We start from the raw sequence: 5,495 nt of genomic DNA on the forward strand, positions 1-5,495 counted from the left end.
CGGGAGGCGGAGCTTGCAGTGAGCTGAGATCTGGCCACAGCACTCCAGCCTGGGTGACAGAGCGAGACTCCGTCTCAAAAAAAAAAAAAAAAAAAGAAAGAAAAAGAAAATCTGATTGGCCAATGGTCAGTCAATACATTGTCTTACTGGGATTTGGGCATCAAATGTCTATCTTTTGTCCAAATATCTGTGTCAGGGTTGGGGCAGGAGATGGGTTACACACTGAAGAATGTAGCTACCTAGAGGACAGTTCCCAGAGCACATTAGGCATGCCCACCAAACCTGTCTCATACAAACAGTAATGGCCTAAAACTGTGTGTCAGTAAGGAATGCGAATGGAAATCTACTAGAGTTGAGGAAAAGGGCCATACTGAGAACTCAACTTAAAACTGGATACCATAAATGATAAGTGGAATTAACAGCCAATGCTGTTCCATTTTCTCCAGCCAATGTCAGGAACGGATGAAGTTAAAGATTGGAGGTGGGAGGGGATTAACAAGGTGGTAGGAGAAACCACTATGGGACCCTGCCCAGGTAGGATGGGAAATAAAGCCCAGAAAGGGCAGGAGGACCGGGAGAGTAGACAGGGTCAAGGAATGACTGTGACTCTGAGGCTTGATGGGAGCAGCCTTTGCAGGAGAGAAGGAAAGGACAAGGTGGAGAGTTAGAGATGGTGACTAGGGAAGGGAATGCTGCTGCTGGAGTTTTCAAAGGAGAAGCAGCTCTGGGTGTAGCAGAACAGGCAGGAGACCAGGAAGAGAGGGACTGGCTGAGAGCCAGATGGAAGATAATGTAATCACAGGTCATGAAAGTGGTAAGGAGAAACCCCAAAACACAGACACAAACTGCTTTCTGGGCCCCAGACCCATGTTAATGAAAATTAACAGCCTTAAAATTTATCAATGGGTCCTGTTGCTTGCAGGATGGAGTTCTAACTCCTCATCACATAAGACCTTTATGATCTTTCAGTGTCACCTCATCTCCCAGCACGCCGCCACCCAGGTCCTTCTCTCTTCTACTGAACAACTTCCTTCCATGTGCACACGCTGATTTCTCAACCTGGAATCCTTTCCCAACACCTTTCCTCAATGGACTGTTAATGAGTTTTCAGAGGTAAGCCCTATTCCTCTCCTCCGGAGAACCTTCCCTGAGTGCCAGTCTGAGTTGAATGCCCGTCTTTCCACTACCCAATCTGCTCCCCCTGAACTCCAGGCGTCTCTGTCACAGCATGTACCTCACACTGCCAAGTTCCCAAAGGGTAGGGGCTGCATCTTACATATTTGGGTATCTGAATACCTAGTGGGATTCCTAGTATAGCCTCTCAGTACATACTTTGTTTTGTTTTTTGAGACAGAGTAGCACTCTGTAGCCCAGGCTGGAGTGCAGTGGCACGATCTCAGCTCACTGCAACCTCTGCCTGCCAGGTTCAAGCGATTCTCCTGCCTCAGCCTCGCATGTAGCTGGAACTACAGGTGCGTGCCACTTTTTAAGTATATGCATGAATCTCAAGACGTTTGAGAGAAATTGTGTCATCACATTCCATTACAATGAGAAGTCAAAGAAACAATGATCAACAAGTATCTTCAAGTGCCATGCAAAAAAAAAACATAGCATCAATAGGGTGCAGCTCAAGTCATCAGAAGGAGATTGAGCAGAGAGGGTATGGACTGCTTTGAGGGACATTACACTGACTGACAATACTAGGATGAAACAAGACGGGAGAACTCACTAGATATGTTTGTATCATGAGTACCATGCGTGTGATTGTGGGCCACAGGGATGAGAGAGACAAGGAACTGAGAGGCCACCAACATCTGGCTGTCCCCCATATATTATCTTATGCCATGTGCATAACATACTTTGGAGATGGAAATTTACATCCCCATTTTACTGAAAAGCCAGCCACAGGGTTCACAATGGAGTTTAGGTGGAAAGTCCTGATAAATCTGTGGCAATCCTATCCAGGTGTAGTGAGATCAGCTCATTATGTCAGGCTTGGGTTTCCTCAAGCAGAAAGTTTATTCGAAGTCCTACAAAGGCAAAGGGCCTCACCTTTTGGTTCTTCTTATGTCCCTGTAACACCTAGCATGTGTTATAGACTTGTTAGTACTCAGTATGTATTTGTTGGTTGAATGAACTAATGAGTTAATGAATGAATAACTGTTTAAGTATAAGACTCAGGCACTCTAAATTCTTAATATGGATTATATTATTTAACCCTCACAATATCTATGATTATCCCCCATTTTACAGATAATTAAATTGAGGTTAGGAAAGTTTAGAAAGTTTACCCAAAGTCACACAGCTTGCAAATGACAGAGCAAAAATTTCCCCAGGCCTTTCTATCTCAGAGTCCGTACTTGTAACCACTCTGCTACACAGCCTCTCAATTAACGATTCCTCTGAATTAATGGATTTCTCTGGAAATCTCAGCTTTCTCAAAAGAAGATAGATGGTCCCTGATGATCCAATACTATGAGGGAAAAAAAGTACAAAACACGGGGACTTGAGGGTTAGTTCAAAATGTAGCAAATGTAAAAATACACTGGTTTCACTGTTAGATATTTGTCCAAGAGGGATGGAACAACTTTAATTAGTGTAACAGGACAATAGGAATTAAATTGGCTTGGTCACAAGATTTTTACAGGATGACACTGATGGTATTACTATCCAACTTCAAAGATTTGGAAAGATGTTCCTGCTAACACTGGAGAATAGAAACCTGTTTTTCATCAACTAGGCTGGCCTGACAAATTAAGTCTGTGGAGTCATTAGATTAAGATAAGAGCTTATCTCCTAGGCTGACATTTATTCAGAGGTTTTTATACTGCTCAGCTAGTAATTAGTGCTGTTGAATTTTTAACACTGCTTTGTCCAGTCATTCAAAAATTCTGGAGGTATATTTACATCTCTTGTGTATGTTTTTGGTTATTAAAAATAGAAGAGGAATGCAAGTAGAAGGTTTAAATAATTCTTCCAAAAGTTATTCTGTGGTGAAACATGCAGCTTAATGACTTTTTTGCAGAAGAAGGGAGCAGTTCTCCCAATTGATAAATGTTGAATAAGAAGTTGCTTTTTACTATGGGATCTATAATTTATTTTGAGGCATACATAGTATAGGTTTATTATGTTATAGTAGAATCATTACAACTATGATCACATGCAGTAATGGTTTCCTGCTGTTTCACACCCCCAATTCAGCAAACATACTATATAGATTGAGAGTATAGCTCAAAGTTTTGTTCTTTGGGTTTTTTTTTCTATAATTTCTTTCCAATGGATGATTTGACTGTGAAAATTCTTATTTTTCCGGTTTTCTTGTAATTACAATAACAACTTGATTGCTATAGAATAAACTAATACCTTAAGCCTGCACACGTGTCTTGACAGTCTGTCAAACAAACAATACTCACATGTTTTAAGATGCTTGGTTTGCAAATTCCAATTTCTATGTTGAAATACTAATTAGTAATCAGATGGGTAAGTACCCCTGTTTTAAGAAAGTTCATCACATGGTTGAAGTTGCATCCTGTTAACATTACTATCACATCATCTATTCTGTCCTAAGTGTGAACGTCTCTCATCACTCAACATACTGCATTTGCCACTTTCAGAAAAATGTGGCCATGAGAATTTGGGAGAAACAAGTAAAAGATTTGACTCTACTAGTTCACCTCAACATCACCCAACAGGAAGCTTCAGAAAACAAATAAACAAACAAACAAACAACACACACTTAAGATATCCAGTCTGGAAGACAAGTTCTCTTTCATTAAAATTTGACCTTCGTGGTTTTGTAGTTAACAGGCTTAAGTTAAAGTCACTTGCTAATCAGTCTCCATGCGTGATGGGTATAGAACTTCTTGTCATGTGCACACGCAGCCCAAGGTGAACTGTCCCATTAAGCATTTGAAATTCTTCATGTTTGTTATGACACACAATCATCCTTTCTCCGTACCCCAAGTAAATTCAACTCTGCTCTTGGCATCCCCATTATACAGCATAGTGAAAAGAATAGGCCCTACTTAACCACTTCAACAAGTCATTGAACTTGTTTTCTGAATGGAAAAATAAGAAGTTAGCTCAGGGTAATCTTTAAATATACCCCTCAGGGGCCAGGTGCTGTGGCTCACGCCTGTAACCCCAGCACTTTGGGAGGCCGAGGCGGGTGGATGATGAGGTCAGGAGATCAAGACCATCCTGGCTAACACAGTGAAATCCCGCCTCTACTAAAAATACAAAAAATTAGCCAGGTGTGGTCGCGCGCCTGTACTCCCAGCTACTCGGAAGGTTGAGGCAGGAGAATGGCGTGAACCTGGGAGGTGGAACTTGCAGCGAGCCGAGACCGTGCCACTGCACTCCAGCCTGGGTGACAAAGCTCTCTAAATAAATAAATAAATAAATAAACCCCTCAGGGTCTTGCATCTCAGATCTGTGATCTGATCTCCAAGACAGAAGTATAAGAAACCTAAATGGACAGAGAAAATCACAAGGGAAGAATATACCACTACGCATTTAGATTCATCTGAGGAATTTGTAGAATTAATTCTGAAATAGTAGTACAGAAACTCTGAGATTATATTTAGTCATAGAATAGAGATCAGAGTATGATCTCTATTCTATTGTTGGATGAATGCATGAATGAATGGAGAGGTAGCATGGAATATTGAGATTTGGAATCAGACACACCTGGGTTCAATTCCCAATGCACCCAAATACTTGTTTTGTCACCTTGGAAAATAATTAAGCCTCTCTGACCCTACTTCTTCATTAGTACTAGCGTAACTAGCCCATAGGGTTGTTGGCAGGATAAACAAAAACCTACATGAGCACATGGTAGGTGCTCAGAAAAACACTTGTTTTCATTTCTTTCTCCTCTAGGTTGTTTTGGTTTTCTGTTTTTTTCATTCTCTCATTCCACATAAATTAAGTTGTAGAAATATCACCATCCAGCTTTCAAATTCGTGTATTACCAACTACTACCAACACATTTGGTATGTGTTATTATTATGTTTTGATGTGTACTGAAGAAGGAAGAGAAGAGGAAAAGCATAACTCTTCCCTTCCAACTCCCCATGGGTAATCAGGCCAGGGGAAGGTAGGCGTCATTCAGTGTGTTTACAATGTACTCCATCTCAGTACTCAGCCTTTCTTAACTCATCCACCACCCCCAACTTTCTGAAGAGCAACATGTAATTAGAGCACTAACGAGGTCATTTAGCAGAAACCATGGGCAGGGAGTAATGAATGTACTATCAGACTCAGAGAACAGATTGGGCAAAAATCCAAACAGTCCATGTTCAACTCTGATGAGCCGACCTAAACTTGGAAAATAGAGCTTGGAAAAAGGTTAATAATAGGACACTGAAAACGAAAGCCCCTTCTCCAGAGAGGCCCAAAGCAATGTTTTGAGCACAACCCTTAGAGAGTTGGGTGGTGCAGGCAGTGGTTGGGCATCATGAGAAGCTTAGTGGCACCTTCCACCTTCAAACTAC

At 41.3% G+C, this 5,495-nt stretch overlaps 1 long non-coding RNA gene across 1 annotated transcript in view; it reads left to right on the forward strand.

Annotated features, from left to right (window-relative positions):
- The first annotated feature begins 1,026 nt into the window (after positions 1-1,026).
- Positions 1,027-5,495, forward strand: part of LOC105521766 — a 22,834-nt gene continuing 18,365 nt past the window's right edge. The window contains exon 1 of the long non-coding RNA XR_001003323.1: positions 1,027-1,113. This is a non-coding gene — a long non-coding RNA (uncharacterized LOC105521766). The remainder of the gene's footprint in view (positions 1,114-5,495) is intronic.

Source organism: Colobus angolensis, unplaced genomic scaffold (genome assembly GCF_000951035.1).
Source record: "Colobus angolensis palliatus isolate OR3802 unplaced genomic scaffold, Cang.pa_1.0 Scaffold41, whole genome shotgun sequence".
NCBI lineage: Eukaryota > Metazoa > Chordata > Mammalia > Primates > Cercopithecidae > Colobus > Colobus angolensis.